Genomic DNA, 16134 nt, shown 5'->3' with positions numbered 1-16134 from the left:
ATTATTAATTAGAATACTAGAAATAAATATACTGTTTTTATTTTATTATTTTTTTTAAATTAGACTATTTTTAGATTTATAGATAAGATATAACTTAAAGAGCTATTAATAAAATTAAAAACTAATAGATAGTTAAGAAGATTATAAATAATTAAATTATTAAGATAAAATAGATTAAATAAATTAAATAAATTAAATAAATAAAATAAATAAATAGAATATATTAGATCTGTACTATAATATTATAATATTTATAAAAAATTTTATAAAAATTTTTTATAAATTTTTTTTATAAATATTTATTTTTTATTCTAGTTTATTATATCTTAAGCAGTTTTATTTAAAAGAAAAGACTATTTTATAATTTTAGATTTTAAATATAAATTTCTACTTGCTAGATCTATTAAAATAAATAAAATATAATAAATATCTTAATTATATATTAAAATATAATAAATTATATTTATATAAAATTATATCTTAAAATAAAATAAACTATCTTTATAGAGTTTTCTATTTTTATTTTTTTATATTTATTATTTATAGAATAGCTTTAAAATTATAAGTTAATTATAATTATCTAATTTATTTTTAGAAAATATTATTAAATCTTTTTTTTTTATTTCTTAGATTTTTATAAATTATAATAATATTTAAACTAAGATAAGCTTCTTAAATTAGATCTTTTCTTTTTTTCTAAATCTTAAGATTACACATGTCGCGAAAAATTAAAAGATTATCTTATATTTAATTTTTTAAAAAAAACTCTTTATTTTTTAGAATTAATAATAAAAAATAATTTTTTTTAAAAATTATATATAAACTAAAAAATCACTATTTTATTTTAATTAAAAAAAATTATTAATAATATAAAACAGTTTTTAAAAAAATATATTATTTTTTAATAAAATCTCTTATATCTACTATATTATATATCTTTATATTTTATAATATTTAAGAATTAAAAATTCATAAACTAGTTTTATAAGCTATTATCTTTATAAAAATTATAAAAAAAAATTATTATTAGTTATATCTAAATAAATAATTAATCAGATACTAAGTAAAGAGCTATTATAGATATTTATTTATTTTTTTAAGATAAATCTTTTTTAATTATTATCTTTCTCTAGATTTTTATAATTTATAATAAACAGAATTTTCAGAATTAAGTTCTATATTTTATAATTATTTATTATCTATTATTTTAAACTATTAAATATATTTAATTTAAATAAATAATTAATCTTACTGCTTTATCTTTCTGCTAAAAATTAAGTTTTTTTAATTAAATATAAATTGAAAAATATTTTATAAAATTATCTAAAGAAATATATATATAGCTGCTATTAAAGTTTCTAAATATTAAATAAATATTAATTATAATAGACTACTGAATTAGCTCTAATTAGAAAATATTTCTTAATTTAATTAAATAAATATTTTTTAATAAAAGATATAAACTATTATAAGATTTTACTAGACTTTTAACTAATATCTAAATCTTATATTAATAAGAATCTAGCTATAATTATTCTATTAATCTTATATAAATATAATCTTATCTATTAATTATTAGATATAATAACTAATAATATTAGTAATAATAATATAATATTTAGTATAATCTCAGCTAAACTTTAAACTTAACTTAATTAAAGTATTTAATTTTATAATATTCTAATTAATTCTAATTTTTTAAAAATTATTTAAAATTAGTATTATATTTTCTATTTTATTTATATAATTTAGTTTATAATTAATACTCTTCTATAGAAACTTTAAATTAAAATCTTAAATAATATTATTAAATATATATAAAAAAATAATAATAGAAATTTTAAAGTTTTTTTTAATATTTTAAAAATTTTTAAAAAAATATATTCTAAAAGCTATCTATAAAAAATTAATATAAAATCTTTTTTTATAAAAAGTTTCTAAAAGTTTTTTATTAATTAATTTATTATATTAATTCTTAATTATAAATTCAGAAGATTATATAATTTATAAATATAAGTTTTTAATATTATAAGAAATTTTTACTTATTTAATAATTTAAATCTAGCTTAATTTATTATCTTTTTCTTAATTATAAAACCCGCTAAAACTTAATTTATTTTATAATTTATTAAATATTTAATCTCTATCAAGTAATTAAAAGTTTTATTTAGTATTATAAATATAATAATATTAATTATCTTTATTTTATTATAATTAAATAAAAATAAATAAAATATTTTCTTAAGTTTCTATATCTTTTTTTTTTATTTTTTATTTTTTTAAGAACAGTGGGCCTATTATTTATAAAATTTATAATATTTATAATAATTTTTTTAATTATTTAGATTACTTAATTAATAAATTAGAAAGAAAATAGATATTCTAAAAAAAGAAGTGTCAATAATATGGGCAGACTCGCCAGTTCGCTGCCTAAGGCTCATCAGTTTGCGGCCTTAGGCCAGTTAGCTGTTTTAGACTATCAGTTAAAAGACTAATAATTCTAAGTTCTATTTATCTTATAGTAGAATAAGAGATCTTATTTTTATTAATTATTCTAGTCTTTATTTAATTACTAATTTTATTATTCTTGGCTCTGTTCTATTTATATAATTTTTATATAATTTTTATATAATTTTATATATTTTTATATATTTTTATATATTTTTAATAGTTAATTGGCTATAAATATAAATAAAAAGATCTTTTAATTTTTAATTAATTTTTTAATAAGTTTTAATTAAGTTGAATTAGCTTTTAGTCTCTTTTTTATTTATTTAATCTTTGATTTTTTTTATTATTTTTTTTATCTTTCTCTTATTTTTCTTTTATCTTTATCTTATTTTTATCTTACTTTTATACTTAATTTATATAAGAAAATAAGAGTTTAATAAAGTCTTTTTAAAAAATTAGAGAAAAGTTTTTACTTAATTATCTGATTTTTAATTTTTTTTATTTTTTATTTTTTTTTTTTTCTTTTACTTTTATCTTACTTTTATATCTAATTTATATAAGAAAGTAAAAGTTTAATAAAATCTTTTTAAAAAAAGTTCTTATTTTTTAAGAAAAGTTCTTAATTATAAATCTAATTATATTTTTATATTAATTTTTTATTAATATCTCTAAAATTTTTTATATTTTTTTATTTCTCTTATTTTTATTTTATCTCTGACTTAAAATTTATATAGAAAATTATAAAATTTTTAAATAAAAAATAAGATTTATTTAAATTCTTAAATTTTTTTAATTATTTTTTTATTATATCTTAAAATTAGTAATTTAAGAAAGTTTTTATTATTCTTAATAATTAATCTAATTAATTTCTTTGAATTAATTAAATTTAATTATTTATTATTAATAAAAATATCTGAGAATATATAAATCTAGATTTATCTAAGAAACTTAATTATTTTATTAAATCAGTTATTATATTTATTTCAGACTTTAATTATTATATTATTTTAATAATAGATCTTAGTAAATCAGACTATTTTTTATATCAGAAAATTATAAATTAATTTAATTATTAATTTAAGAAATAGAAGAAAATTATCTCTGGACTAGTTTCTTTAAGTTTATTAATAAATTTTATATTAAGTAAGTAAAATCAGTATACTATACTTAATTTAGAAAGATTTTATTAAATTTTATAAATTTTAAAAAAGAGAATTACTTTTATTAATTAGTTTTATATAAAAGAAGTTATTAATAAATATTATAAATTATAATTCTCAGGAACAAAAAGTTTTATTAAGAATTATATAATTTAATAAAAGCTTATTTATTTAAAAATAATAAAGCTGAAATTAAATAAGATTACTAGTTTTATTTAAATAATCTATAACTTTCTTAAATTAGTTCAGAAAATAATAGATAATTTTATAATAATTTAATAATTAAAATTAATTAATAATAAGAATAATCAGAAAGAACTATCTAAGTTTTTTAAGATAATATAAAAAATATATAATTAGATTTATTTAAATTTCTAAATTAAATAATTTATTAAGCTAGTTAATAATAGTAGTAGCAGAATTAGTTATATCTTTTTTTAAGATTTTTTAGATAATTCTAAATTAACTGTTTTAATAACTATTTTAATAACTAAGTTAAAACAAACTTCTTAAAATAGTAAAATATTAATAAAGAAACAAAGATTTAAGAATTAATTTTATTTATATAAATTAGATAAGAATAATAGATTTTATAATTTTAATAATTATTTTTATATTAATAAAAAACTAAAAGATTTTAAATAAAAATCTGAGATCGAAATCTTAAACTGCTTTAAAAATATTTTTAGAAATAATTTTAAATTAAGATATTTCTTTGAATAATATCATTAGATTTATTAAATATTATTTTTATTTAATAAAAATAATAAAATAATTATCAAGACAGAAAAGATCTTCTTAGTAATAAATTAATAAATTATCTATTTAAAATAATTATTAATATTTTATTTATTTTAATAGATTTTTAATACTGCTTCAGATAATTATATCTATAATTTCTTAAATTTTTTTATTAATTATACTTTTATTATAAATAAAAGTAGATTAATAAAAATAGAAGATATTATCTTAATTATTTAAAACTATAGAATAGTTATTTTTTACTTTATTTACTTAAATAGAAAAAATCTATATTTTAAATTTAAAAAAATAATTTATATTTCTTAATTTTATATAAATATTCTCTCAGCTGTAAAAGCTGATAAAAAGAGACTATTTTTAAATAAAAAAAATAGATTTTTTAAATAAGCAGATAAAACTCTACTATATTAAATTAAGAAAATTAAAGAAATATACTATATTTAATAGAAATAAAAATCTAGTTCTATTATAGTTATTACTGCTGAATTAAGCTAGTTAGCTGTTAAGATAAATTAATTAACTATCTTAGATTTATTAGTTTATAGTCTTAAGCTAATTAAACTCTCAGAATATTAATATATAATATCTAGAATAGTCAAAGAATAGTATAAAAAATTAAAATATTTTAATAAAAAAACTCTAAATTATCTAAATAATTCAGTTCAGAGAATTAATATTACTAATTTATTAAAACAGACTAGCTTAGATAAGCTAAGCTAAAATAAAAAGTATTTTATATATAAAATTAGTTAATCAGAAAGATAAATTTTAAGACAAAAATTTAAGAAAAAAAGTCAGATATTTAAATTAATTTATTAAGACTTAATTTATATAATAAATAAAATTAATAAATAGAGATATATTAATTATTTTTATTATTTCTATTTAAAATTTTATCTAGAACAAGCTCTAACTTCTAAATCAGATATTTTAGAATTAATTATTAATATAATTTAATTAATTATTAATCAGTTTAAGATAATATTCAAGAGATTTTATTCTAATTAGAATTAAAATCTTAATATTTTTTTAATCTGGACTAGTACTAAAGATTTATTAATTAATTATTTATTAATTTATTAGTCAGAGCAAAATTTATATATAGAAAGATTTAGAGTTCTAATTATTTTTAAAATAAAAAGTTTATTAATTAATTCAAAACTCTCTATATTTTTATAATTTAAAATAATAGATTCAACTATTTTTTTTAAACAGAATATTAAATAAATAATTAAATTAAGAAATATTATATAAAACTATCTGAAAAAGTCTTTTATAATTATCTAAGAAATTAGATATTTTCTATTTAAGAAAGTATAGATTATATATTTATATCTGAATTAGTAATTTATTTAAAAAAAATAAACTAGAACTCAGAGTTTTAATTAATTATCTAATTAGTTATTAAATAACTAATATTTAACAGATCTGAGTGTTTATTTTTAAAAGAGTAATTTTAGCTTATAATATTATTTTTAATAAAAATTTTAATTATAAATAATATACTGAATTAGGAAATCTATTAATAAAATAAGAAATAACTAAATTAATTAATTTTATTTAGTTAGAATAATCAGATATCTCTATTTTTAAAGAATCTGAAGAATCTGATATAAATAAGAATCTTTCTAATTCAGAAATATTAAAATAAATATCTGAATTTTTATTAGATAATTAATCAGAATAAGATTAGTTAACTGCCAAATTAAGCTAGTTAATAATCTTAAGTAATTAGTTGGATATCTTAGTCAGACAAGATAATAATATAATTATAAAAGATTTATTATTTTTATTATTTAATCTACCTTCTTCACCGCCTCAGATTCTTATTAATAATTTAAATATTAATAAGCTGATTAATAAAACTAAGTTCTTAAATATTAAATTAATTAAAAATCTAAAATAAATCTGCTCAGAATTATCTAATTCTAATTTTAAAAGAGCTAGACTTACTCTTCAAGTTATTTAAATAATAATTAATTATATTAATAAGAATAAAATTCTTTATATTAATTTCTTATTACTTTTATCTCTGTTTATTAACTAATAAGAAATAAGAAATTATATATTTTTAAGCTAATTTACTCAGGCTGCTAAAACTAAAATTAATTAATTAAAAACTTTAAATATTTAAAATATATATTTAATTTATAAAATTAATAGAGCTGAAATATTATTATTAAAATAGATATTTTTATATAAATTTAATAAAACTAATTATCTGACTGATTTCAAAGCCTGAATTTATATTAGAAATAATTTATAAATATTTAATTAATTAAAAATATATACTAGTATTCTTACAGCTAGATTTATATAGATTTTTTAATTTTAATTATTATATTTAATCTAAAAATTAATTAACTAAATATAATTACTATTTTTCTTAATAATCTTATTAAAAAAAAAATCTATATAGATCTAATTTCTGAATTAAAAAATAAATAAATAGTTTTTCTATTATAAAAAGCTCTATATAAATTAAGATATTTATTATTTTTTTAATAAAATATTCTAAAACAAAGACTAATAATTCTAAAGCTTAAGTTTATTCAGAAAAATTAATATATCTTTATTAATAAATTTATAATTTTAATAATTTTTATAAATAATATAATTTATATATTTTATAAATTAAATTATTAAAAATTTAATAAATTTAAGTAAGAATTAATAATATTATTTAAATTCAAAGATCTTAGAGAGATTAATTTATTTCTTAATATTTAAATCTTATATAATTATTTAAATAGAAAATTATAGATTTAATAATTAAACTATATTAATAAGATTATTAATAAATTTAATTTAGAGCAAAAAAAAAATTCTAAATCTTTATTTTTAAATAAAAAATTAGTAAAGAATCTATTTTATTAGATTATTATTAATTAAATTTATAAATTTTAATAGAAAATAGAATTAATTCTATATTCTGTAGTTTAGACTAGATCTAATATTACTAAATTATATTAGTTAATTTTAGAATATTTAACTAATCTAAGTCCTAAATATCTCAGAACTATAAATTATTTAATCTTTTATTTAAAAGAAATAAAAAACTTAATTATTAAATTTAGTTCTAGCTCTATTTTATTTTATATAGCTAGTAATACTAGTTTTGCTGATAATTAAGATTATACTAATTTAATAAAATATATTATTTATTTATTTAATAGCTTTATTAATTAATTAAGTAAGAAATAATATTATATAATTTTTTTAATTACTAAAACTAAATTATTAGCTCTAATTATTATAATTAAGTAATTTCTTTAATAAAGAAGATTTTTTAAATAAATAGAATTTAATTCTAATCAATACTTCTTTATATTATATAATAATTATTAAATAGTTAAAATTGTTATTAATAAGAATTTTCTCTTTTAGACTAGTCTGAAATATATTAATATTACTAATTATTAGCTAAAATAAGAAACTCTGAATAAAATAATTAATATTTAATAAATATTTATTAATAAAATATAAATAGATAATCTAACTAAGCAGTTTTTTAATCAGAAATATACTTAATTTATTAAATAGTTAAATATAATAATTTATTAAATTCTATTATTATTATTTTTTATTTTTTAATAATTTATTTACTCTAGTTTTTTCTGATATTTTATTTTATTAAAACTATAAAAATATATTAATAATATAAGCAGATTTATTAGTTTATTATTTAATATTTATTAATTTATAATCTCAGATCAGTTAGCTATCTTAAATTATTAATTAATAAATTAATAATTTTAAGTTCTGTCTATTCTATAGTAGAATAAGAGATCTTATTTTTATTAATTATTCTAGTCTTTATTTAATTACTAATTCTATTATTCTTGGCCCTGTTTTATTTATATAATTTTTATATAATTTTTATATAATTTTATATATTTTTATATATTTTTAATAGCTAATTAACTATAAATATAAATAAAAAGATCTCTTAATTTTTAATTAATTTTTTAATAAATTTTAATTAAGTTAAATCAGCTTTTAGTCTTTTTTTTATTTATTTAATTTTTAATTCTTTTTATTACTTCTTTTATCTTTCTTTTATCTTTCTTTTATCTTTATCTTATTTTTATCTTATTTTTATATTTAATTTATATAAGAAAATAAGAGTTCAGTAAAGTCTTTCTAAGAGATTAGAGAAAAATTCTTATTTAATTATCTAATCTTTAATTTTTCTTATTTTTTATTTTTTTTATCTTTCTCTTATTTTTATCTTACTTTTGCACTTAATTTATATAAGAAAGTGAAAGTTTAATAAAGTCTTCTTAAGAAAAGTTCTTACTTCTTAAGAAAAGTTCTTAAGAAGATTCTTAAGAACTTATATAATATATATTAAAAGCTCTAAAAGTATTATTATTATATTTATTAAATAAAAAATTATATTTATATAATTATAACTATTCTAAACTTAATATTAAAACTTAAAAAATTTAAAAAAAATATATAGCTGAATAATAATATTAACTAATATTATAAATATTAAATTATTTTTAAGAAAATATTTTTTTCTATTTTAATTAAAATCTAATAATTAATATATTATTAATAATCTTTAAATTATTATCAGATTTAGATAAGATTTTTTATAATATTTTTAAATACTAGAGACTCTTATCTATAATTAAAATATATAAAAAACTTAAAATATATCTAAATATTAAAAATATATAGCTTTTTAAAATATTTTTAATTAAATTAATATAATTTCAGATACTATAGAATATATTAATATTTTTATTTATTAAAAATTTTATTATAATTAGTTTTTTGTTTTTTATTAAATAACTAGAGATTTTCTCTTAATTATAATTAATAATATTAATATTAAATATTTTTTAATAATTCTTAAGATATTTATTATTATTGCCGGAGCTGTCTTAATTCTAATATAATTAAAATAATTATATTTTAAATATATATTAATTATTTTATTATAAATAAAAAATATTAGAATATACTTAATAATCTTAATTTAAATTTAATTATTTTTATATTTAAAAAATAAAAGAAGAATAAGATAATTACTATTTTTTATATTAATAAAAATAAAAATATAAATAATCTTAAAAATAATTTAAAAAATAAATTATTATTAAAATTAGAAAAATTAGTTTTATTTAAATCTTTAATTATTATATATATTTAAATAAAAATAAAGATCTGATCTTTATAATTTTTATATTATTATAATTATTATTTTAAATAATATAAAAAATAAATATTTTATATTTTTTTTATTTTTTTTATACTAGATTCTATAAAAATCTTTTTTAGAGTATAATATATTTTTTAAGATAATTAGTTAAGTAGATTAAGTAATAAATTATTATTAAAAAATATTATTATATCTATACTATAATTAAATATATATTATATTTTATATATTATTTATATAAAAAGAATATATATATTATAAATTAATTTATAATTATTAATTTATTTACTATATTTAATTTTTCTGATTAAGAAATATAAATAATTATAATAATAATTATATCTTAATCTAATCTTAATTATATAATTAAAAATTTTTTATATCTTAATCTAACTGCCAGATTATGGCCAGGTTAAGGTTAAGATATAATAGTCAGGTTAAGCCACTCTACTCTAGTATAATTAAGATATATTTAGATTAAATAATTAAGAACTTTTCTTAAGAAGTAAGAACTTTTCTTAAGAAGACTTTATTGAACTTTTACTTTCTTATATAAATTAGATACAAAAGTAAGATAAAAGTAAGAGAAAGATAAGAAAAGTAAAAAATAAAAAAAATTAAAGATTAGATAATTAAATAAGAATTTTTTTTTAATTTTTTAGAAAAACTTTACTAAACTCTTACTTTCTTATATAAATTAAGTATAAAAATAAGATAAAAATAAGATAAAGATAAAAGAAAAATAAGAAAAAGATAAAAAAAATAATAAAAAAATTAAAAATTAAAAAGAAACTAAAAGCTGATTTAACTTAATTAAAATTTATTAAAAAATTAATTAAAAACTAAGAGATTTTTTTATTTATATTTATAGCCAATTGACTATCAAAAGTATATAAAAATATATAAAATTATATAAAAATTATATAAAAATTATATAAATAAAACAGAATTAAGAATAATAGAACTAGTAATTAAATAAAGACTAGAATAATTAATAAAAATAAGATCTTTTACTCTGCTATAGAATAGATAGAACTCAGAATTATTAATCTATTAATTAATAATCTAAGACAGTTAACTAATCTGAGACTATAAATTAATAAGTCTTAAATAATAAATTAATAAGTCTATTTATATTATTAATATATTTCTATAGTTTTAATAAGATAAAATATTAGAAAAATTAAAGTAAATAAATTACTAAAAATAAAAAATAATAATAATAAAATTTAATAAATTATTATATTTAATTATTTAATAAATTAAGTATATTTCTGATTAAGAAACTGCTTAATCAGGCTATTTATTTATATTTTATTAATAAATATTTATTAAATATTAATTATTTTATTCAGAGCTTCTTATCTTAGCTAATAATTAATAATATTAATATATTTCAGATTAGTCCAAAATAAAAAATTCTTATTAATAAGAATTTTAACTGTTTAATAATTATTATATAATATAAAAAAGTATTAATTAGAATTAAATTCTATTTATTTAAAAAATCTTTTTTATTAAAAAAATTATTTAACTATAGTAATTAGAGCTAATAATTCAGCTTTAATAATTAAAAAAATTATATAATATTATTTCTTACTTAGCTAATTAATAAAATTATTAAATAAATAAATAATATATCTTATTAAGCTAGTATAATCTTGATTATCAGCAAAACTAGTATTACTGATTATATAAAATAAAATAAAACTAGAATTAAATTTAATAGTCAAGTTTTTTATTTTTTTTAAATAAAAAATTAAATAATTCACAGTCCTGAGATATTTAGAACTTAAATTAATTAAATATTCTAAAATTAATTAATATAATTTAATAATATCAGATCTAGTCTAAATTACAGAATATAAAATTAATTCTATTTTTTATTAAAATTTATAAATTTAATTAGTAATAATCTAATAAAATAGATTTTTTATTAATTTCTTACTTAAAAATAAGAATTTAGAGCTTTTTCTTTATTCTAAATTAAATTTATTAATAATCTTATTAATATAGTTTAATTATTAAATTCATAACTTTCTATTTAGATAATTATATAAGATTTAAATATTAAGAAATAAATTAATCTCTTTAAGATCTTTAAATTTTAATAATATTATTAATTTTTACTTAAATTTATTAAATTTTTGATAATTTAATTTATAAAATATACAAATTATATTATTTATAAAAATTATTAAAATTATAAATTTATTAATAAAAATATATTAATCTTTCTAAATAAACTTAAGTCCTAGAGCTATTAGTCTCTATTTTAAAATATTTTATTAAAAAAATAATAAATATCTTAATTTATATAGAACTTTCTATAATAAAAAAACTATTTATTTATTTTCTAATTTAGAAATTAGATCTATATAGATTTTCTTCTTAATAAAATTATTAAAAAAAGTAATAATTATATTTAGTTAATTAATTTCTAGATTAAATATAATAATTAGAGTTAAAAAAATCTATATAAATCTAATCACAAAAATACTAATATATATTTTTAATTAATTAGATATCTATAAATTATCTCTAATATAAATTTAGATTTTAAAATCAGTCAGATAATCAGTTTTATTAAATTTATATAAAAATATCTATTTTAATAGTAATACTTCAGCTTTATTAATTTTATAAATTAAATATATATTCTAAGTATTTAGAGCTTTTAATTAATTAATTTTAGTTTTAACAGCCTGAGTAAATTAGCTTGAAAATATATAATTTTTTATTTTTTATCAGTTAATAAACAGAGATAAAAATAATAAAAAATTAATATAGAGAATTTTATTCTTATTAATATAATTAATTATTTTTTAAATAACTTAAAAAATAAGTCTAGTTTTTTTAAAATTAAAATTAGATAATTCTGAGCAGATCTGTTTTAGATCTCTAATTAATTTAATATCTAAGAACTTAGTTTTATTAATCAGCTTATTAATATTTGAATTATTAATAAGAATCTGAGGCGGTGAAGAAGATAAATTAAATAATAAAGATAATAAATTCTCTATAATTATATTATTATTTTATAAGATATTTAACTAATTATTTAAGACTGTTAACTGGCTTAATTCAGCAGCTAACTAATCTGAGATTACTAACTAATCTTATTTTAATTAATTATCTGATAAAGATTTAGATATTTGTTTTAATATTTCTAAATTAGAAAGATTTTTATCTATATCAAATTCTTTAGATTCTTCAGAAATAGAGATATCTAATTATTTTAATTAAATAGAATTAACTAATTCAGTTATTTCTTACTTTATTAATAGATTTTCTAATTTAGTATATTATTTATAATTAAAATTTTTATTAAAAATAATATTATAAATTAAAATTATTTTTTTAAAAATAAATATTCAGATTTATCAAAGATTAATTATCTAATAGTTAATCAGATAATTAATTAAAACTCTAAACTTTAGTTTATTTTCTTTAAGTAAGTTACTAATTTAAGTATAGATATATAATTTATATTTTTTTAAATAGAAAATATCTGATTTCTCAGATAATTATAAAAAACTTTTTTAGATAGTTTTATATAGTATTTCTTAATTTAATTATTTATTTAATATTCTATTTAAAATAAAAATAGCCGAATCTATTATTTTAGACTATAAAAATATAGAAAGTTCTGAATTAATTAATAAACTTCTTATTTTAAAAATAATTAGAGCTTTAGATCTTTCTATATATAAATTTTATTCTGGCTAATAAATTAATAAATAATTAATTAGTAAATCTTTAATACTAGTCTAAATTAGAAAAATATTAAGATTCTAATTCTGATTAAAATAAAATCTCTTAAATATTATTTTAAACTAATTAATAATTAATTAAATTATATTAATAATTAATTCTAAAATATCTGATTTAAAAGTTAGGGCTTACCCTAGATAAAATTTTAAATAGAAATAATAGAAATAATTAATATATTTTTATTTATTAATTTTATTTATTATATAAATTAAATCTTAATAAATTAATTTAAATATCTGACTTTTTTTCTTAAATTTTTATTTTAAAATTTATCTTTCTGATTAACTAATTTTATATATAAAATATTTTTTAATTTAGCTTAGCTTATCTGAGCTAGTCTATTTTAGTAAATTAATAATATTAATTTTTTAAACTAAATTATTTAGATAATTTAGAGCTTTTTTATTAAAATACTTTAATTTTTTATATTATTCTTTAATTATTCCAGATATTATATATTAATATTCTAAAAGTTTAATTAGCTTAAGACCGCGAACTAATAAGTCTAAGATAATTAACTAGCTTAATTTAATAGTAATAGCTATAGTAGAACTAGATTTTTATTTTTATTAAATATAGTATATTTCTCTGATTTTTTTAATTTAATATAGTAGAGTTCTATCTGTCTGTTTAAGAAATCTATTTTTTTTATTTAGAAATAATCTCTTTTTATTAGCTTTTGCAGCTGAGAGAATATTTATATAAAATTAAGAAATATAGATTATTTCTTTAAATTTAAAATATAGATCTTTTTTATTTAAATAAGTAGAATAAAAAATAATTATTTTATAGTCTTAAATAATTAAAATAGTATCTTCTATTTTTACTAATTTATTTTTATTTATAATAAAAATATAATTAATAAAAAATTTAAAAAATTACAGATATAGCTATTTGAAGCAGTATTAAAAGCTTATTAAAATAAATAGAATATTAATAATTATTTTAAATAGATAGTTTATTAATTTATTATTAAAAAGATCTTTTCTGCTTTGTCAGTTGCTTTGTTATTCTTATTAAATAAAGATAATATTTAATAAGCCTGATAGTATTATTTAAAGAAATATCTTAATTTAGAACTATTTCTGAAAGTATTTCTAAAGTAATTTAAGATTTCGGTCTCAGGCTTTTATTCAGAATCTCTTAGTTTCTTATTAATATAGGAACAATCATCAAAATCATAAAATTTATTATTCTTGCCTGATTTGCATGGGCAGGGCTGATTCTTAAATCTTTGTCCCTTTTAGAGTGGCTTAACCTGACTGTTATATCTTAACCTTAATCTGGCCATAATCTAACAGTTAGATTAAGATATAAAAAATTTTTAACTATATAGTTAAGATTAGATTAAGATATAATTATTACTATAATTATTTATATCTGCTAGTTAAAAAAATTAGATATAGCAGATAGATTAATAATTACAGATTAATTTATAATATATATATTTTTTTATATAGATAATATATAAAGTATAATATATATTTAATTATAATATAAATATAATAATATTTTTTAGATATAGTCTACTGCTTAATCTACTTAATTAATTATATTAAAAAATATATTATACTCTGAAAAAAACTTTTATAAAATCTAATATAAAAAAAATAAGAAAAAATATAAAATATTTATTTTTTATACTATTCAGAATAATAATTATAATAATATAAAAATTATAAAAATCAGATCTCTATCTCTATCTAAATATATATAATAGTTAAAGATTTAGATAAGATTAATTTTTTTAATTTTAATAATAACTTATTCTCTAGATTATCTTTAAGATTATCTATATTCTTATTTTTATTAATATAAAAAATAATAATTATCTTATTTTTTTTTATTTTTTAAATATAAAAATAATTAAATCTAAATTAAGATTATTAAATATATTCTGATACTTCTTACTTATAATAAAATAATTAATATATATTTAAAGTATAATTATTTTAATTATATTAAAATTAAGACAGCTTTAGTAATAGTAGCAAATATCTTAAAAATTATTAAAAAAATATTTAATACTAATATTATTAATTATAATTAAGAGAAAATCTCTAGCTATCTAATAAAAAATAAAAAACTAATTATAACAGAACTTTTAATAAATAAAAATATTAGTATATTTTATAATATCTAAAATTATATTAGTTTAATTAAAAATATTTTAAGAAGCTATATATTTTTAATATCTAGATATATTTTAAGTTCTTTATATATCTCAACTACAGATAAGAATCTCTAATATTTAGAGATATTATAAAAGATTTTATCTAAATCTGATAATAATCCAGAGATTATTAATAATATATTAATTATCAGATTTTAATTAAAATAGAAAGAGAATATCTTCTTAAAAATAATTTAGTATTTATAATATTAATTAATATTCTTATTTAGCTATATATTTTTTTTAAATTTCTTAAGCTTTAATATTAGATTTAAAATAGTTATAATTATATAGATATAGTCTTCTGTCTGATAAATATAATAATAATATTTTTAAAGCTTTTAATATATATTATATAAGCTCTTAAAAATTTTTTTTTTTTAGAATATCTATTTTTTTTTAATCTGTTAATTAAGTGATTTAGATAATTAAAAAAATTATTATAAATATTATAAATTTTGTGAACAGTAGGCTTACTATTCTTAGAAAAATAAAAAATAAAAAAAAAAAGAGATATAGAAACTTAAGAAAATATTTTATCTATTTTTATTTTATTATAATAAAATAAAAATAATTAATATTATTATACTTATAATACTAAATAAAACTTTTAATTACTTAACAAAGTTTAAGTATCTAAT

Source organism: Aspergillus heteromorphus (genome assembly GCF_003184545.1).
Source record: "Aspergillus heteromorphus CBS 117.55 chromosome Unknown BO70scaffold_4, whole genome shotgun sequence".
Taxonomy (NCBI): Eukaryota; Fungi; Ascomycota; class Eurotiomycetes; order Eurotiales; family Aspergillaceae; genus Aspergillus; species Aspergillus heteromorphus.
Note: the sequence above shows the minus strand (reverse complement) of the source record.